At 44.3% G+C, this 22165-nt stretch overlaps 1 long non-coding RNA gene across 1 annotated transcript in view; it reads left to right on the plus strand.

Annotated features, from left to right (window-relative positions):
* LOC135005187 (uncharacterized) overlaps positions 1–22165 on the plus strand; it is a 170859-nt gene that overhangs the window by 143468 nt on the left and 5226 nt on the right. The window lies entirely within an intron of this gene.

Below are 22165 nucleotides of genomic sequence, written 5' to 3' on the forward strand. Positions count from 1 at the left end.
ATATACCATAGATAGATGTGAATTATTATTTTGTTTATTAGGGAAAAGAAACGTAAGACAAAACAAATTAGTAAATTAAGTTTAATACACAGACAGCCCAGACTGGCCTCTTTCGTGTTTAATAAACTTTCTTTTAACACCTTTCACTTCTAGCATAGAATAAAATGATTGTAATTATAGAAAATTATAGGGTGTGGACTGTAATTACATATTGCTGCTCCCGTGTTTGACTCATGGTTATGTTTAATGTACATAATATATATGTTTATGTTATATCGTGCCAGCACAGCACAGAGCACTTTACACATTCATGGCTGAAAGGCTTTGCAATAAAGTGTCAGGATTGTATTTAATTTTCTTTTGGAGGGGGGGCAGGACTGGTGGGTATCCGGACTCTGGGTCGACACCACTAAGGTCGACACCCATTAGGTCGACACCCATTGGTCGACAGTGAATAGATCGACACTAGAAATAGGTCGACTAAACCATTAGGTCGACATGAACAAGGTCGACATGCAAAAAGGTCGACATGAGATTTTCACACTAAAAATCTTTTTTAAAAACTGTTTCTTATTTTACGATCCACGTGGACTATGATTGGGAACGGCAACCTTGCCAGAAGTTCACGAGCCATGCGAGGGGACACGGTGCACTAATTGGGGTTCCCGGTCACTTTACGAAGAAAACGTCACAAAAAAACATGAAAAACTCATGTCGACCTTTTATCATGTCGACCTTGTTCATGTCGACCTAATGGCTGCGTCAACCTATTTATAGTGTCGACCTAGCCACTGTCAACCAATAGATGTCGACCTAATGGGTGTCGACCTAGACACTGACGACACTGAGTCCCATACCCGGACTGGTGTAAGGTTTCCTGGTGCCCCAGGCGAAGCTGCACAACATCACCCCTACTCTCCCAATGGGTTGGGGCCGCAGAATGCCGGCGGGGGGGAAGGCGGAACAAAACCCCTAGCGGGCTCGGTGGCAAGCTGCGCTCGTCACAGGTTCTATTCCCACTCTATGGGTGTTGTGGCCAAATATATACTATCTGTCTATTGATATAGGGCCTAATTCAGACCTGATCGCAGAAGCAACATTTTTCTCTAATGGGCAAAACCATGTGCAGTGCAGGGAGGGCAGATATAACATGTGCAGAGAGAGTTAGATTTGGGTGGGGTGTGTTCAAACTGAAATCTAAAGTGCATTGTAAAAATAAAGTAGCCGGTATTTACCCTGCACAGAAACAATATAACCCATTCAAACCTAACTCTCTCTGCACATGCTATATCTGCCCCACCTGCAGTGCACATGGTTTTGTAAATTAGAGAAAGATTTTTCTGATGCGATCAGGTTTGAATTAGGCCCATGGCTCATAGTTCACTACTTGAATGATATATATTCGTGCAATATTATGTCACAGGAAGTTCATGTCCCCTTTTAGACTATAGGCCTAATTTAGACCTGGTCGCTGCAGTGGCTGGATGACTAAGCTAAGCGACATAAGTGGTCGGCACAAAAAGTGGCCCATCTAGGAGTGGCACTGCAATAGGCCGCAGAGAGCACAAAATGCAACAAAAAAAAAAAAGAGGTGCAAGATGGAATTGTCCTTGGGCCCTCCCACCCACCCTTACGTTGTTTAAACAGGACATGCACAGTTTCATAAACCCATCATTTCAGTGACAGGTGTTCCCCCTGAAAAAAGCTTGCCAAGTTCCCCGAATCATAGCTAGCTACAAACATACCACCTCCATATTTGATGACTTTTCACATTATGAGAAGAGGCAAGAGGAAGAGAACAGTGTCAAGAAGGTGATTAAAAATGAGAGAGACATAGGCAATCAGGAGCAACACACAGGCTTTCACCTGCACTCCTGTCTTGGTGTGGAACAGAAAGGACTTTAACCAAGCAAATGTATAATTACCACATTACGGGACAAACCGAAAAACTAGGGGCCAAAGCCTCCGAATTTGTACCCCTTTCTCCATTTTCAGGGATTACGATAATCTCGGATTTAATGCTGGGATGCAAATAAACTGGTTTTACCACAGGATCAAAATTGGATATTTTCCCCTCCACGGAGTCAGGAGACTTATTTTGTGAAAATCTTGTGGCTTTCTTTTTTTTTTCCATTTTTTTATTGCATTTTTATTTATATATTTGTGGCAGATGCCTTATTTTCATTTTTCACAGCTCTCAGTTCCACGCATGTGAGCATACCTGTGTGTCCCAGTTCCACGCATGTGAGCATGCCTATGTGTCTTGTTTATTTTATTCATAGTTTATTTTTAAATAAAGCAGCCCTTAGATGTTTTAGCAGCCCCTCGTGAGCCCCCACAGCAGCCCCAGATCGGCTAAATTGAGTTCGGGTGGGTTCGGTACAGTATTAAGCAGGACTGTGCAGTGAATATTTTGTTATTCAGACCCTGGTCTAGTGGAGTTTACCACTCTACAGTCCAAACTCATTTCATACTACAAGTAGGACTGTGGGAGAAAGCAATGCTAACCTCTGTGCCATCAGCATTCATCAGCCTGGCAAGCCAGATAGCGTCCTGCCTGTAAGCAACCATGAGACTACATACTGGGCCCTTATTCAGTAACTGTTTGTAAATCACAGGAGCTCCTGGCCCATCTAGTGCTGCAGTGCAATGGAAAGCTGAGAATTAATTTTGCAATGCAAGATTACTGAAACTCCGTTCTAACACCGCAAGGTCTTGCAATAACCCTACACAACCCTTACATTGTACAATTATTAAGGAGAAAACATTTACAAAATAAAGGAAAAGAACCCTGTACAACAAAATGTGGAACATTAATAAATCAAAATTAAGGTTGACTAATTGGTGCCCTTAATTTGAGTCCCTAACATTAAATAATTGAGAAGAACCTCTCTCTTATGCTGGGTACACAGTGCACACTAGAAGATACTAGAGATGAGTGGGTCCAGACAGGGCACTCCTGGAATTATATGGCAGACATATAGACATACTATATGTGTGCTTGAAAAATCTATTTTTTTCCGGCAGTTGCCAGAGAAAATGAAGTAGGAGATGTTGCAATGTCACGTTCTGCTGGATTATGATTCTGTTTCTTCTGACTGACTGTGACCACAAATGTGGTCTCTCCCTATTTTGTAATCAGAGTTGTATGTTTATTGGAAAACACTTTGTCAAACTTGGAATTTCCATTTCCGCCTCTGCGGCTATATGTTTTTACAAATCTGGTTGTGATGTTGAAGCTTGTTTCATATTCTGCTCTAGGTTTTAGTTTAAACTTAGGATAAAGTACAGCAGCACCCCTGGAATTATACAGCAGCACCTCTGGATTTATACAGCAGATCGGCTGTACCCCTGGACTTATACAGCAGATCGGCAACACACCTTGACTTATACAGCATATGCAGCACCCCTGGAGAATTACACAGAACAGCAGACAGGCAGCAGCACCCCTGGACTTAAACGGCAGAGGGGCGCACCCATGGACTGAAAGGGCTGAGTGACAACACCCCAGGACAGCACCCCTGTCCCTTTAGTCTTGCTCCAGGACTACGACTGCATCTTTCAGATGACTACTGCCCTTATCTCACAATTGTCCAGATTGTTCTCCAGCACATCTTCAACCAGTTAACTAGTCAGTTAAACAGCAGACAGGCAGCAGCACCCCTGGACTTAAATGGCAGTGGGGTAGCACCCCTGGACTGATAGAGCAGAGGGACAACACCCCTGTACAGCACCCCAGGACAGCACAGGACTGCAGCACCCCAGTACAGCACAAGGCAGCATCCCTGTACAGCACCCCTAACAGCACAGGACAGCGCCCATTTATTCTTACAGCACACAGGACAGCGCCCCTTTATTTTTACAGCACTCAGGACAATGCCCCTTTATTTTTACAGCTCACAGGATAGTGCCACAGTGCCCTTTTATTTTTACAGCACACTGCACAGCACCTCTAACAGCACAGCACAGCACCCCTGTACAGCACAGGACAGCAGCACTCCTGTACAGCACGCCTAGCAGGACCCCTGACAGCACAGGACAGCACCCCTGTACAGGACAGCACAGGACAGCAGCGCTCCTGTACAGCACCCCTAACAGCACAGGACAGCCCCCTGTACAGCACCAATAACAGCAAACAGGACAGTACCCCTAACAGCATACACACAGTGACCCCACCCGACACCACCGCCCACAGAGAGACAGAGGGCTGCCTCCCTCACTTTCCAATGCTGGAGTGAAGATGGCACTGATCACAGGGACTTATATAGAATCCAAAACCCGCCAGAATCTGACAGTGGGATGATGATGTTTTGCCTTATTTTGGTATCCGAGGAAGGCGGGAAGTCCCGAGCCGGACTCGGATCCCACCTCGGATCGTGAAGTTCAGGGGGGGATTTGGATCTCTGAGATCCGAACCCACTCGTCTCTAATTACAAACATCTATGTTTACCTGCAATATGTGGTCCTGGGGAAAGGGTAATTAATGACACCATAAGGGTTAATGTTATGAGGTCTGAAGGCATGGAACTAGCTACCTTGAGTGGTGCAGTTATCGGACAGATTACCAGGTGTACACAGGTTATAAGCAGTGTGTGGGTTATTCAAAATGCAGGGCATTCCAGTCAGGCAATCTATGATATGTGAGTTGCTAATTCAAACTATGTTCATTTCCGTTGTTCATTAAATTTAATGTAATCGTACTGTACATGCGTCTCCTTTTTTATATTCTGATGCAGATACTGTTGTTATATACACACACACACACACACACAGAGCCGGCCCTAGCCAATTTGATGCCCTAGGCAAAATTTTGTCTGGTGCCCCCTAGCTCCGCCGCTAGTTCTGCATCTGTACCTGCAACGCTCAGGTAATGGGGCCCACCGGAGGGTTACCCTGTGGGCCAGTTCAACTCTGCACAATGCCACACCGTAATGACCATAATACATATAATTCCACACAGTAAAGGAACCTTACACATATGCCCCACATTAGTAATGCCCATAATACACATAATGCCACACAGTAATGCACCTTACACATATGCCCCACATTAGTAATGCCCATAATACACATATACTGCCACACTTGCTGGTTATACAAAAAGATCAGTATCAAACATGTAGAAACTGTACATTCTCTTCACTATTCAGTGTGATTGCTGGTGTCTGTTACTCCCGTTAACTGCATGCCCTTTACTTTATACTGCGGGAGCGATATGCTCTGCCCTCCAGTCTGATGTGTCCGAAAGTCACGCTGCTCTGATGTTTAGAAATAGCACAACGCAACTTACTGACCACGTTACAGTGCTAGATGGCAGGGGAATTTTACGGTATGGACTGACTAGGAAATAAAGTGTGGGGAGAACACTGCCCATGTTATGTCCCTGCAGACACCTGGGGTTTGCACAGGGATAAGGGACACACACAGGATGGCAAGGTCCCCCTCCCCCATGTGCACAAGCAGTATAGGTGATGTCAGGTTTCTGTGAAGCAGTCTTCCAAAATACACATGTGTTATCATAAGAAGCCATCCAGTAATAACCTTATATAGTCAGTAAAAATGTCACAGGTCCAGGAATTGCATTTACTGGGCTTCTGCGGTCTGTCTGAGGTCTCACAAGTCAGGGGCATTCAAGCATGTCGGAGGAAGTTTAAGGCACAGTGTGCATTTTTTTTTACAAATGTAAACAGCAGTGTATACAAGTACTGATTGAATACATTTGGAAAGTAACAGTTAGTTTGCGGACTGTCCCTCTCAGCATGAGATACTGCAGGGACATGCTTGGATGCCCCTAGACATGCTTGAATGCCCTAGGCAAATGCCTAGCCTGCCTATAGCTAAGGCCGGCTCTGCGCACACACACACACACACACACACACATATATTTACACACAGTGCATCCGGACAGTATTCACAGCGCTTCACTTTTTCCACATTTTGTTATGTTACAGCCTTATCCCAAAATGGACTAAATTCATTTTTTCCATCCAAATTCTACACACAATACCCCATAATGACAACGTGAAAAAGTTTTTTGGAGATTTTTGCCAATTTATTAAAAATAAAAAACTAAGAATTCACATGTACATAAGTATTCACAGCCTTTGCCATGAAGCTCAAAATTGAGCTCAGGTGCATCCTGTTTCCACTGATCATCCTTTAGATGTTCCTACAGCTTAATTGCAGTCTACCTGTGGTAAATTCAATTGCTTGGACATGATTTGGAAAGGCACACACCTGTCTATATAAGTGTCACGATCCGGGTATCTGGACGCCATTACTTACCCTTCAGATGCCTCCTAAGGCTGGCTCAGCGTTCCAGGACCGGATCCCGCTGTTCCTGAGTTTCCACATGCAGAATGTCAGAGTGGTGATTTCATCAGCCGCGGCCTCCGCTGTGCCCGCGTGGTTAGATGTGCGCTTGTCAGTCTGGCGTCTCCTGTGGCCGGCGTCGCCATTACTGTTTCAATTCTCACATGGATTACAAACCAAACTTCCCTCCAAGTGTCTGCATGGGCGCAGCCATCTTGGATTTTGTCATCTGAGCATTTCCACCAATCTGCTGTCTGTATTGTTGATTTGCATAATTGCCTAGCCAACCCCTGGTTGTCTAACCTAGTTCCAGTTTGTCTCTCTCCTGTGGTTGTCTTCCAGGTTCCAGCTCCTGTCTCCAGACTTCTGCTATAGAGACCCGCACCAGCATTCCATCTGCGGTGTAGTCTGACTCTCCGATCCATTCTGGACTCACCTGTTTCCAGTTACAACAATCACCTGCTTCCAGCCCAGCTTCCAGCAGTGTACAGCTTCTCTTAAAGGGCCGGTGTCCTTTCTGCAGTTTACCACTCTCCACCGGTATTATTATTTCACCGCTCTCAAACTCCAAACTTCATTATTATTTCATCGCTCTCAAGTTCGTTTATTATTTAACTGGTTCCAGCCAGTATCCACTCCGTACCAACAACAGTCTGGTTCCAGCCAGTATCCACAGCAGCCGTTTTATCTTCAGCAACCCAGCCTTTCCTGGAACACCAGCTGGTACGATCCTGGGTTCTCTCCATTGCTACAGTCAGGTCTGGTAAGGACTTTCCAACTAGAAGATTATAAGAACTGTCTCACCCTACCAGTGCCTGTGGCCCTTGCCACCCTGTAGTACCCAGGAATTGTATTTATCCTCTGTTGACTTTTATGTTTCCTTTACTGCTGCTGTGTTACGGAGTTTGTCATAATAAACATCATTGACTTTTATCCTGGTTGTCGTGGTCACGCCTTCGGGCAGTTATTCTACATGTTACTTACATGTCTAGGGGTCTGATACAACCTCCCAGGTTCCGTTACATCTCAGCCCCTACAACTGAGGCTGCCTCCCGTCAGCTCAGGCCCTCAGTTGTGACAGTAAGCACTGACCTAATGAATCCAGCCGGAGACCAGGATCAAGTGGCCAGGCCAATGCAAGAACTGGCAGCCCGACTTGAACATCAGGAGGCTGCACAGGGCCACATCATCCGCTGTCTCCAGGATCTCTCTACACGGCTGGATGGGATTCAAACGACCCTCCGTGGACCTGGCACGTCCGGTGCGTCCACTACAGTGACACCAGCTGTAACCCCACCCACCTTACCCATTTCCAGTCCACATCTTCATCTTCCAACGCCAGCAAAATTTGATGGATCTCCAAGGTTCTGCAGGGGATTTCTCAATCAATGTGAAATCCACTTTGAGCTTCTACCTGGCAATTTCTTCAGTGACCGTACCAAAATTGCCTATATCATCTCCCTTCTCAGTGGCTCAGCCCTTGACTGGGCATCACCTTTATGGGAGAAGTCTGATCCCCTGCTATCCTCCTATACTGACTTTGTAGCTACATTCAGGCGCATCTTCGACGAGCCAGGCCGGATAACATCTGCTTCATCTGAGATTCTCCGTTTACGCCAGGGAACACGTACTGTGGGACAGTATCTTATACAGTTTAAAATCCTGGCATCCGAACTGGCATGGAACGACGAGGCCCTGTATGCTGCATTCTGGCATGGCTTATCAGAACGCATCAAGGATGAGTTAGCTACCAGAGACTTGCCCTCTAAGTTGGATGAGCTAATTTCTCTTTGCACGAAGGTTGATCTACGTTTCAGAGAGAGAGCAACTGAGCGAGGAAGATCATCTACTCCTAAATCTTCTGCTCCTCCTCCTCGTCAACCATCTCCATCCAAGGATGAGCCTATGCAAATTAGTCATTCTCGTCTATCTCCCGCTGAGCGCCGAAGACGTCTCTCTGAGTCTCTCTGTCTCTACTGTGCAGCTCCGTCGCACACTATCAATGCCTGTCCCAAACGTCCGGGAAACTCCAGATCCTAGCTCGCCAAGGAGAGGGCCGGCTAGGAGTAATGATCTCCTCTCCATCTCCTCATGACTGTAACCTCCCAGTGTCGCTCCAAATTGCTCAACGTTACAGGAACGTCATTGCCCTCCTTGATTCCGGAGCAGCTGGGAATTTCATAACCGAAGCTTATGTTAAACGGTGGTCCCTACCCACCGAGAGACTGTCCTCGTCCATCTCTTTGACTGCCGTGGATGGCAGCAAGATTTTTGACGCAGTCATTTCCTTAAGGACTCTTCCAGTTCGTCTGAGAGTGGGAGTTCTTCATTCTGAGTATATTTCTTTTTTAGTGATTCCAAGAGCCACACATCCAGTGGTTTTAGGCCTTCCATGGCTCCGTCTCCACAACCCATCAATTGACTGGACGACTACGCAAATACTGGCATGGGGTCCCTCCTGTGCTGAGACTTGTTTAGCCAAAGTTCTTCCTGTTTGTTCTTCCTTCCCCAGGTCATCTGATGTTCCGCCTCCTCCATATCAAGACTTCACGGACGTGTTCAGTAAAGCCTCTGCTGATATCCTTCCTCCTCATAGAGAATGGGACTGCCCAATCGACCTCATTCCAGGGAAGGTTCCACCGCGAGGCCGAACTTATCCGTTGTCTCTGCCTGAGACACACTCCATGGAAGAGTACATCAAAGAGAACCTGGCGAAGGGTTTCATCCGACCATCTTCTTCTCCAGCCGGCGCAGGCTTCTTCTTCGTTAAGAAGAAAGACGGTGGTCTGCGTCCGTGCATCGACTACAGAGGTCTGAACGACATTACCGTCAAGAACCGATACCCTTTACCCCTGATTACCGAGCTCTTTGATAGAGTTAGTGGTGCAACTATTTTCACAAAGCTGGACTTGAGGGGTGCCTACAATCTCATCCGAATCCGTGAGGGTGACGAGTGGAAGACCGCCTTTAACACCCGTGACGGACATTATGAGTACCTCGTCATGCCCTTCGGATTGAGCAATGCTCCAGCAGTCTTCCAGCACTTCGTGAATGAGATTTTCAGGGACATCTTGTACCGCCATGTCGTGGTTTATCTAGACGACATCCTCATCTTTGCTAATAATCTCGAAGATCATCGTTTCTGGGTAAAAGAGGTTCTTTCCCGTCTCCGTGTCAATCACCTCTATTGTAAATTGGAGAAGTGTGTGTTTGAAGTTAAAACCATTCCGTTTCTAGGTTACATTGTGTCCGGTTCCGGACTAGAGATGGATCCTGAGAAACTCCAAGCAATCCAGAATTGGCCTATACCCTTAAGCCTCAAAGGGGTCCAGAGGTTCTTAGGGTTCGCCAATTATTATAGAAAATTTATACGAGACTTTTCCACCATTGTGGCGCCTATCACTGCATTAACCAAGAAAAGTGCTAATCCGTCCAAGTGGTCCGAGGAAGCTACACAGGCCTTTCACCTTCTGAAGCAACGGTTCATCTCTGCACCAGTTCTGAAACAGCCCGACACCGACTCTCCTTTTATCTTAGAGGTAGATGCCTCCTCCGTTGAAGTAGGAGCAGTGTTATCCCAGAGGGCCAAAGATGGACATCTACATCCTTGCAGTTTCTTCTCCCGGAAGTTCTCCCCAGCTGAGCGCAACTATGCCATTGGCGATCAGGAGTTGCTAGCCATCAAGCTCGCTCTGGAGGAGTGGAGATACCTGTTGGAGGGAGCTTCCCACTCAATCACCATTCTTACCGACCACAAAAATCTTTTATATCTCAAAGGCGCACAATGTCTGAATCCTCGTCAGGCCAGATGGGCACTTTTCTTCTCTAGGTTTGACTTTAAACTCCAGTTCTGTCCGGGTTCTCAGAATCGTAAGGCCGATGCCCTTTCCCGCTCATGGGAGCAAGAAAATGAGTCCGAGTCTGCAGACAAGCATCCTATTATTAATCCGTTGGCATTCTCCACAGTAGGGATGGACTCTACGCCTCCACCAGGGAAAAGTTTTGTTAAGCCAGTTCTAAAGAAGAAGCTCATGCATTGGGCCCATGCTTCCCGTTTTGCTGGACATACAGGCATTCAGAAAACCCTTGAATTTATTTCTAGGTCCTACTGGTGGCCAACTCTGAAGAAGGACGTTATGGAATTTATTGCCTCCTGCCCAAAGTGTGCCCAACACAAAGTCTCCCGCCAGTCGCCTGCGGGGCAACTGGTTCCATTATCTGTTCCCCGTCGACCTTGGACCCATTTGTCGATGGACTTTGTTTCCGATCTACCTATCTGCAACAAGTTTAATACCATCTGGGTGGTAGTTGACCGGTTCACCAAGATGGCACATTTCATCCCTCTCACCGGTCTTCCGTCAGCTTCCAAGTTGGCTCAAGTGTTTATACAAGAGATCTTCCGACTTCACGGTCTTCCTGAAGAGATCATCTCGGATCGTGGAGTACAATTTGTAGCCAAATTTTGGCGAAGTTTGTGTCAAGCCCTCCAAGTCAAGTTAAAGTTTTCCACGGCTTACCATCCTCAGACCAATGGTCAAACCGAGAGGGTGAATCAGGACTTGGAGGCCTTCCTCCGTATATATGTGTCTTCCTCTCAAGATGACTGGGTTCAACTCCTTCCTTGGGCCGAGTTCAGCCACAACAATCAATACCATTCCTCATCTTCTTCTACACCATTCTTCATTAATTATGGATTCCACCCTAAAGTCCCAGAATTCCAACCGCTTCCCGCAACTTCTGTTCCAGCAGTGGATGTCACCTTGCGTCAGTTTTCAAATAACTGGAGGAACGTCCGCGCAGCCCTGCTTAAAGCCTCATTCAGGTATAAGAAGTTTGCCGATAGAAAGCGTAGAGCGGTTCCTGCCCTCAAGGTGGGTGATCGTGTGTGGCTGTCCACGAAGAATTTGAGGTTGAGAGTTCCCAGCATGAAATTTGCACCTCGCTACATCGGACCCTTCAAGATTGAACAAGTCATCAATCCTGTTGCCTACAGGTTACAGTTACCATCCTTCTTGAAAATACCCAGGACATTTCATGTTTCTTTGTTGAAACCGCTGATCCTGAATCGGTTTCATTCCGCACTTCCTCCAGCTCCCAAAGTTCAGACTCAACGGGGAGTCGAGTACGAGGTGGCCAAGATTTTGGACTCACGTTTCCGTTACGGTCAGTTACAATACCTCATTGACTGGAAGGGCTATGGTCCTGAAGAACGCTCTTGGACCAATGCCTCAGACGTCCATGCTCCTGCCTTGGTCCGAAATTTCCACGCAAAGTTTCCTTTAAAGCCTAAGGAGTGTCCTGGGGCCACTCCTAAAGGGGGAGGTGCTGTCACGATCCGGGTATCTGGACGCCATTACTTACCCTTCAGATGCCTCCTAAGGCTGGCTCAGCGTTCCAGGACCGGATCCCGCTGTTCCTGAGTTTCCACATGCAGAATGTCAGAGTGGTGATTTCATCAGCCGCGGCCTCCGCTGTGCCCGCGTGGTTAAATGTGCGCTTGTCAGTCTGGCGTCTCCTGTCTCCTGTGGCCGGCGTCGCCATTACTGTTTCAATTTTCACATGGATTACAAACCAAACTTCCCTCCAAGTGTCTGCATGGGCGCAGCCATCTTGGATTTTGTCATCTGAGCATTTCCACCAATCTGCTGTCTGTATTGTTGATTTGCATAATTGCCTAGCCAACCCCTTCCTTGCTGCAGGTATAAGTAAGCTGTGCCTGAGCAAGGAAGGCGTCAGTGCTTTGGTTGTCTAACCTAGTTCCAGTTTGTCTCTCTCCTGTGGTTGTCTTCCAGGTTCCAGCTCCTGTCTCCAGACTTCTGCTATAGAGACCCGCACCAGCATTCCATCTGCGGTGTAGTCTGACTCTCCGATCCATTCTGGACTCACCTGTTTCCAGTTACAACAATCACCTGCTTCCAGCCCAGCTTCCAGCAGTGTACAGCTTCTCTTAAAGGGCCGGTGTCCTTTCTGCAGTTTACCACTCTCCACCGGTATTATTATTTCACCGCTCTCAAACTCCAAACTTCATCAATCACCTGCTTCCAGCCCAGCTTCCAGCAGTGTACAGCTTCTCTTAAAGGGCCGGTGTCCTTTCTGCAGTTTACCACTCTCCACCGGTATTATTATTTCACCGCTCTCAAACTCCAAACTTCATTATTATTTCATCGCTCTCAAGTTCGTTTATTATTTAACTGGTTCCAGCCAGTATCCACTCCGTACCAACAACAGTCTGGTTCCAGCCAGTATCCACAGCAGCCGTTTTATCTTCAGCAACCCAGCCTTTCCTGGAACACCAGCTGGTACGATCCTGGGTTCTCTCCATTGCTACAGTCAGGTCTGGTAAGGACTTTCCAACTAGAAGATTATAAGAACTGTCTCACCCTACCAGTGCCTGTGGCCCTTGCCACCCTGTAGTACCCAGGAATTGTATTTATCCTCTGTTGACTTTTATGTTTCCTTTACTGCTGCTGTGTTACGGAGTTTGTCATAATAAACATCATTGACTTTTATCCTGGTTGTCGTGGTCACGCCTTCGGGCAGTTATTCTACATGTTACTTACATGTCTAGGGGTCTGATACAACCTCCCAGGTTCCGTTACATCTCAGCCCCTACAACTGAGGCTGCCTCCCGTCAGCTCAGGCCCTCAGTTGTGACAATAAGGTCCCACACTTGACAGTGCATGTCTGAGCACAAATCAACCATGAAGTCAAAGGATTTGTCTGTAGACCTCCGAGACAGGATTGTCTCGTGGCACAAATCTTGGGAAGGATACAGAAAAATATCTGCTGCTTTGAAGGTCCCAATGAGCACAGTGGCCTTCATCATCTGTAAATGGAAGAAGTTCAGAACCACCAGGACTCTTCCTAGAGCTGGCCGGCTGTCTAAACTGAGCAATCGGGGGGAGAAGGGCCCTAGTGAGGGTGGTGACCAAGAACCCGATGGTCACTCTGTCAGAGCTACAGCATTCCTATGTGGAGAGAGGAGAACCTTCCAGAAGGACAACCATCTCTGCAGCAATCCACCAATCAGGCCTGTATGGTAGAGTGAATAAAGAAGAGATTTAGTTTCACTGCACTGGTTCAAAGGTCAATATATTGATATCTATAATACCATAAATGATAAACCACTTATAGGCAATTGATATAGATATATAGAACGAATATATTTAAGTGGTGGTGCGCCCACAGAGTGTTGTAAATTATATGGAAAGAAAGAAAAGCCCTCAAGGAAGAGTGCTAGAAAGACTATTATGGTGGTAGAGGACTCATTTTGCAATTAGGGATCAGAAAAGAGTAAAATATAACTTTTAATAATATTCACATAAAAGAGTATCACATGAGACATGTATGGTTTTCAAATAATTGAAACACAAGTTCCAAGAGGCGAAATATCAACAAATACACAGATTTAAAAAAGCAGCCAGGTTCCTATTGATGTATGGAAAAGAATATTTAAATATATTTTCATGCAGTTGTGGTGTCCCTTGTTCAGTATGGGTATTGTTAGATAGATGTTAGGCACGACTCCCGGGACACTTTCTAAATTTTGCTTTACCTCATGTGCTATGCAGTGAATGAGGGATGAGAGATTTGTACTCGTGCCAGTCTTTGGAAAATAAGAATATCAGAGAGTAAAACAACCTTTCCTTTCTGCTTTTGATTGTTGTGTGCTTGACACAGCGCAACCAATGAGAGAAGTATTCGGCTGCCCTCGTCAATGATGGAAAACAGTATAATATGTATCAGAATCTGAGAGTGTCACTTTGTGTGATAATTGGTAACAGTTGTATAAAAACACTTTTAATCAACAGTGTAACATTCGTTCTGGGCCTAATTCAGACCTGATCGTAGCTGCAAATGGGCAAAACCATGTGCACTGCAGGGGGGAGGTGGGGGCAGATATAACATGTGCAGAGAGAGTTAGATTTGGGTGGAGTGTGTTAAAACTGAAATCTAAATTGCAGTGTAAAAATAAAGCAGCCCGTATTTACCCTGCACAGAAACAATATAACCCACCCAAATCTAATTCTCTCTGCACATATATCTCCCCCCCCCCCTCCCCCCCCCCCCCAGCAGTGCACATGGTTCTGCCCATCTGCTGACAAATTTGCTGCTACGATCAGGTTTGAATTAGGCCCTCTATTAAGATATATTTATTAAGATGTTTTTAATAAGCAGTGTAATCTTCACTCTATCAGAGTTGTTTATTCTGAAATCCTTAACACTCGCTCTCTCAGAATTGCTCTCTTTATGTAAATATACAATCAATGACTGCATAGGTAACAGAAAACATGGGTTGTATTCTCACACACAATAACCACATGTGTTAACATATGACTTTCCACATTCAGCTGAGGATATTATCAATATCCCTATAACATGAGGAATTTTACAAAGTCTGTGATCAGCATATAATTTTTAAACAAAGGAGACTTGCTTACAAATATAGGGCCAGGCCACTTTAACTATGTCTAGATTTGTGTAGCCTCATTCCTAGTATTCAGAATGCAAGTCCATATACACAGAGCACAACTTTAATAAGTATTTATATAACGGTATCACACCATTTGCTGTGTATTAACTCATAGTCCAATAGTTGATATAGGCATTAATCAACACCGTGCGGGCACACTCTGTGCTTATGTTAGTCTATGAGAGAACTAATCACATTGGCAGTTAACCACAGTAGATGGGTTATATTCCCACACACATCAATCTCATTTGTTAGCATATGATTCTCCACTACCAGCTGAGAATGGCACCAGTATCCCTATACCAGGGGGTTTTGTGCAAGGTTTGAAATTAACATGCGTGATTGTTGTACAGAGGGGATTTGCTTGCCGTCATAGGACAGAGCCACTTTGACTGTTTTCTGGGCTTACATAACCTCACTGCTAATATTCATGATATGAGTCTATACACACAAAGCAAAAATCAAATAAAAAAAGATATCACACCATATACTGTGTATTACCTCATAATACAATGGTGAACATAGGCATTAATCACCACCGAGGGCTCACCTCTTGTACTTATATTGGTCTATGAGAGAACTTATCACATTGGCTGTTAATTGAGAAAAAACTTTTTAAACTGAACAGGTATGCATAAACAGTAGCTTGTGATCGTCAGCTATATTTGTGGACACCAGAAGATATAACTTTACAATTAACGTGTGGTATACGGAACCTGGGTGCTGGAGCAGCCCACTATGCACACTTAGAGGGCATGACATGAGCTCCTGACGTACGTTTCGCCTGGTGGGAGCCTTGGTTATGAACACATTAGGGGCACTCTTCAATCCAATTCTGCTTCCCCCTCCCTTAATTCTATGTATATAATAATAAGTTTCACAACATGTGCTTTTTGTTTTTTTCTAGCATTTTGTATCACATACCATGTGATTTATATACACGTTGAGTATCCCATATCCAAATATTCCGAAATATGGAATATTCCGAAATACAGACTTTTTTGAGTGAGAGAGTGATAGTGAAACCTTTGTTTTCTGATGGCTCAATGTACACACACTTTGTTTAATACACAGAATGATTAAAAAATATTGTATTAAATAACCTTCAAGCTGTGTGTATATGGTGTATATGAAACATAAAAGAATTATGTGAATGTACACACACTTTGTTTAATACACAAAGTTATTAAAAATATTGGCTAAAATGACCTTCAGGCTGTGTGTATAAGGTGTATATGAGACATAAATGTATTCTGTGCTTAGACTTAGGTCCCATCACCATCATTATGGTATGCAATTATTCCAAAATACGGAAAGATCCGATATCCAAAATACTTCTGGTCCCAAGCATTTTGGATAAGGGATACTCAACCTGTACTTAACAATACATGTTGATAGACAGTATGGTCTGAGCAGCCCCAATCCTTATGTATATCATAGGTTTACCAATAAAAAGTCATTGATCAATATCTTTAACCCACATAGGAGAGTATCTTCAATGTAATGGCACATTTTCACTTTTACAGACCCTAATTATTTATTGTTTCACCTGGTATCACTATTAACTTATCAACAGTCTTATGAAATACTCACCATAGGTATAAACCACTTCCTTCCTTTTTTCACGTTTTTTTTTATATATCATTCACCTGTTACTATATATTCCCCGCTTTCTTTCCTCATATGGAAGTACACTCGTAGAGGAAGTATAACACTTTGTAGACAAACACCTTGGGATACAGTATTCTGTATATAAAAATTATTTTTTTGGAACACAATATCACGTCAGGGGTTGCCCCTTTCTCCCTTTTGACTGTAACTATGGCCCTCATTCCGAGTTGTTCGCTCGTTCTTTTTCATCGCATCGCAGTGAAAATCCGCTTAGTACGCATGCGCAAAGTTCGCACTGCGACTGCGCCAAGTAACTTTACTATGAAGAAAGTATTTTTACTCACGGCTTTTTCTTCGCTCCGGCGATCGTAATGTGATTGACAGGAAATGGGTGTTACTGGGCGGAAACACGGCGTTTCAGGGGCGTGTGGCTGAAAACGCTACCGTTTCCGGAAAAAACGCAGGAGTGGCCGGAGAAACGGTGGGAGTGCCTGGGCGAACGCTGGGTGTGTTTGTGACGTCAACCAGGAACGACAAGCACTGAACTGATCGCACAGGCAGAGTAAGTCTGAAGCTACTCTGAAACTGCTAAGTAGTTAGTAATCGCAATATTGCGAATACATCGGTCGCAAATTTAAGAAGCTAAGATTCACTCCCAGTAGGCGGCGGCTTAGCGTGAGCAACTCTGCTAAATTCGCCTTGCGACCGATCAACTCGGAATGAGGGCCAATGTACATATACAGTCCCTTTTTTTAAATTATGTTTACAACCTGTGTAACATAAGAGTGTTTTCCCCTGCAACCCCCCACCCCGCACCACCTCCTGTCCCCTGATGGAGCTTCCCATTCAACCTGTTGGCGCTTGAGAGGTGCTGCAAAGAGGAATGGGCAAAACTGCCCAAAGATACTGTAGGTGTGCCAAGCTTGTGGCATCATATTCAAAAAGACTTGAGGCTGTAATTGTTGCCAAAGGTGCATCAACAAAATATTGAGCAAAGGCTGTGAATACTCATGTATATGTGATTTCTTAGTTTTTTATTTTTAATATATTTGCAAAAATCTCAAAAAAAAACTTTTTCACATTGTCATTATGGGGTATTGGGGGTCATTCCGAGTTGTTCGCTCGTTGCCGGTTTTCGCAACGGAGCGATTAAGGCAAAAATGCGCATGCGCTAAGTATTTTAGCACTAAACTTAGTAGATTTACTCACGTCCGAACTAAGAATTTTCATCGTTGATGTGATCGGAGTGTGATTGACAGGAAGTGGGTGTTTCTGGGCGGAAACTGATCGTTTTCTGGGAGTCTACTGAAAAACGCAGGCGTGCCAGGATAAAACGCGGGAGTGTCTGGAGAAACGGGGGAGTGGCTGGCCGAACGCAGGGCGTGTTTGTGACGTCAAACCAGGAACGAAACGGGCTGAGCTGATCGCAGTGTAGGAGTAAGTCTCGAGCTACTCAGAAACTGATAAGAATTATCTATTTGCAATTCTGCTAATCTTTCAGAGGGCGGCGGCCTAGCGCGTGCAATGCTGCTAAAATCTGCTAGCGAGCGAACAACTCGGAATGACCCCCATTGTGTGTAGAATTTTGAGGAGAAAATGAATTTATTCCATTTTGGAATACGGCTGTAACATAACAAATGTGAAAAAATTGAAGCGCTCATATATATATATGTATATATATGTATGTATATATATATATATATATATATATATATATATATTTTGGGGAAAAAGAGAATAAGATCTAAGCGATCATAGGTGGCATAAAATTCTGGGGACTGCGTTTTCTATTTTAAAACACAATGGGGTTTATTACAGACAGTAGTTAAAAATGTATACAAAAGGAACAGTAATACAGGTTTTAAAATAATAAAAAAAATTATTAAAAACCTGAAGGGCACATAAAAGACGCGAAAAAGTGGAGTACAAAAAATACAGTATAAAATGAGAAAGTAAACAATACTTGATTGCACTAAGTATCTAAAATAAGGTAGCTTAACTGAGGTTTCAATGGTAGTAGCAGGATTCACCCAACGCGTTTTGTCTGGTCTGACTTCATCAAGGGGTAGCATACACAGTGGGACACATCATCTATATATACCCATATGGATAAGGAAGTGATTGATTACCTCACTTCCTGTAATTAGTTTGCATAAGAATACAGGATCCAAAAAAAATACATAAAATACATAAACATTACATCAATTAAAACTAGAGATTTTAGGTGAGCCTAAACGCTGCATTTGCGCTTGAAAACTGTTTACAGAGTCACTGTAAATCTCAAAAAAATATATATATCCAAGGAGAACAAAGACGATACCATCAGGTTCATCACCACTTACAACAGACATGACAACCGGATTAAACAAGCACTCACATCACATTGGAATATATTGCTAATGGACCCCATTCTCAAAGAGTACCTACCACAAGAACCGCATGTGGTGTTCAGGAAATCCCAAAATCTGAAGGACCTCCTCGCACCCAGTATGTTAAGACACCATGAGACACCAAAAGGAACACTACCAAGTGTGTGGGATGTTTTAAGTGTGGTCACTGCAATATCTGCAAGTATGTAAATCCTAATAGAAAGACATTCAAGAACGCAGGAGAAACTAAGGAATACAAGATTAGGCACTTCATCAATTGTAATGTTTCATCTGTGATTTATCTTCTGGAATGTCCCTGCAAGATTAAATACATCGGCAAGACCAAGAGGCCATTAAAAATCCGCATACAGGAACATGTAAGAAATATTAAAAACAAGGTTCAAACACACACTGTATCAAGACATTTCCTGCAACATCATGGCTCCAACCCTGAGGAACTGACATTTAAAGGCATAGAATTAGTCACACTTGGAGAAAGAGGGGGGGACCTCTCCAACCTTCTGTCAAGACGTGAGATGTTCTGGATATACGAAATGAAATCACTCCACCCAGACGGACTCAATGAAAATTATGAAATAGCCCCTTTCTTATGAACGTAAGCCCATTGTTCTTATTACCCCTCCTTTTTGGAAACAGTCAACATGCCTCTTTCTTTTCTTACTAGATTCTTGGATCCATGTCTACTGGTGTTCCCAACTCCAGGACTTTTTCTTTTATTCTTGCAGCCCAGATCGTAATTTACAGCCATACCACACTGGATATGCCCAAATTCGTCCTATCTTGGAAGCCAAGCAGTGTTGGCCCGGCCAGTATAGGGCTAGGAAACTGCCCGGGAAGACCGGGTGCTGTAATTTTAAATTGGATCAGGGGCGCATTATTTCTAAACTTAATCTGTACTTCTCCACATATGACGTTACCAATTTTTTTTTATATTTAATGTTACCAGTATGACATTGACTGTCATATGCATATACACTACCTTTTAAAGTTTATAATTTGCACTGAATGATTAGTCTCTCGATACTACCCCTGTTTTACTATCACAAAAAAATGCTTCCTCCTATCAATCACCATTTTTAAGGTTGCTGCTCCCCTTTGTGTACAAGGAAACACTATTTAATACCTCGCTTTATAGTCTTGTATAACCAAGCTTACATAATGTACTTCCAGGGTAGAACTAGCCCCCGAATAGTATAAGGTTAATACATATATAATATAAACTACATATATGCTTCTAGTTATGAATCTGTGTCTCTGTAAACACTGATTCCGTTTTTTTCCCTTCTCTGTCCTTCCGGTTTGGAGACAATGGAACTGTAAAACGCCTATACTTATGAATGTTAAATATCAGTGGAAACATGGCCGCCGGCTCCCGCTTGCATTTCATGAGATGGTCCTAGGAGACGGGCTTCACAAAGATGGCCACCGCACCTTCCTTCATACCCGCCGGCGCATGCGCAGAGCGAACGCCTGGACGCCGGAAATGGGGCGGAAATGACGCAAGGAGCGTCCCGGAACGGAAATGGACATTTAAAAACTGTTTTTGAGATTTACAGTGACTCTGTAAACAGTTTTCAAGCGCAAATGCAGCGTTTAGGCTCACCTAAAATCTCTAGTTTTAATTGATGTAATGTTTATGTATTTTATGTATTTTTTTGGATCCTGTATTCTAATGCAAACTAATTACAGGAAGTGAGGTAATCAATCACTTCCTTATCCATATGGGTATATATAGATGATGTGTCCCACTGTGTATGCTACCCCTTGATGAAGTCAGACCAGACGAAACGCGTTGAGTGAATCCTGCTACTACCATTGAAACCTCAGTTAAGCTGCTTTTATCCACCTTATTTTAGATACTTAGTGCAATCAAGTATTGTTTACTTTCTCATTTTATACTGTATTTTTTGTACTCCACTTTTTCGCGTCTTTTATGTGCCCTTCAGGTTTTTAATAATTTTTTTATTATTTTAAAACCTGTATTACTGTTCCTTTTGTATACATTTTTAACTACTGTCTGTAATAAACCCCATTGTGTTTTAAAATAGAAAACGCAGTCCCCAGAATTTTATGCCACCTATGGTCGCTTAGATCTTATTCTCTTTTTTGCCAAAATTGTTTTGCATCTTGCACACGTACTAGGGCAGGTTCTATTTAAGATCTAGCAGACGCCCTCTATATAAAAGGGAGTGGTACACAGTGACTGTTTGTTGTCTTTCTCTGGTTTTAACTTCTAACTGACATACTGTGAAGAAACCTTCTACTGTATTTTTTGGCGCTGTTAGTCTACCCCATACACATATATATATATATATATATATATATATATTAGGGATGAGCGGATTTGGATCTCAGAGATCCGAACTCCCCCGAACTTCACGATCCGAGCCGGGATCCGAGTCCGGCTCGGGACTTCCCGCCTTCCTCAGATCCCAAAACGAGACAAAATGTCATTATCCCACTATTGGATTCTCACGGGTTTTGGATTCTATATAAGTCCTGGTAATCGGTGCCATCTTCACTCCAGCATTGGAGAGTGAAAGAGACAGACCTCTTTTTTTCTGTGGGTGGTGGTGTCGGGTGGGGTCACTGTGTGTGTGCTGTCAGGGGTGCTGTCCTGTGTGCTGTTCGGGGTGCTATTCTGGGGTGCTGTCCTGTGCTGTTAGGGATGCTGCTGTCCTGGGGTCCTGTCCTGTGCTGTTAGGTGTGATGTCCTGTGCTGTTAGGGGTGCTGTACAGGGGTACTGTACAGGAGTGCTGTCCTGTGCTGTTAGGGGTGCTGTATAGGGAGGCTGCTGTACTGTGCTATTAGGGGTGCTGTACAGGGGTGCTGCTATCCTGTGCTGTACAGGGGTGCTGTACTGTGCTGGTAGGAGTGCTGTACAGGGGTGCTGTCCTGTGCTGTTAAGGGCACTGTCCTGTGTGCTGTAAAAATAAAGGGGAGCTGTTCTGTGTGCTGTAATAATAAAGGGGCGCTGTCCTGTTTGCTGTAAAAATAAAGGGGCACGGTCCTGTGTGCTGTAAAAATAAAGGGGTGCTGTCCTGTGCTGAAAAAACAAAGGGACACTGTCCTGTGTGCTGTAAAAATAAAGGTGTGCTGTCCTGTGCTGTTAGGGGTGTTGTCTTGTGCTGTACAGGTGTGATGCAGTCCTGTGCTGTCCTGTGGTGCTGTCCTGTGCTGTTAGGAGTACTGTACAGGTGTGTTGTCCCTCTCCCCTATCAGTCCAGGGATGCTTCCCCTCTGCTGTTTAAGTCCAGGGGTGCTGTTGCCTGTCTGCTGTGCTGTGTAACCCTCCAAGGGTGCTGCATATGCTGTATAAGTCCAGGGGTGTTGCCTATCTGGTATATAAGTCCAGGGGTGCTACCTATCTGCTGTATA

The sequence above is a fragment of the Pseudophryne corroboree genome, chromosome 2 (genome assembly GCF_028390025.1).
Source record: "Pseudophryne corroboree isolate aPseCor3 chromosome 2, aPseCor3.hap2, whole genome shotgun sequence".
Taxonomy (NCBI): Eukaryota; Metazoa; Chordata; class Amphibia; order Anura; family Myobatrachidae; genus Pseudophryne; species Pseudophryne corroboree.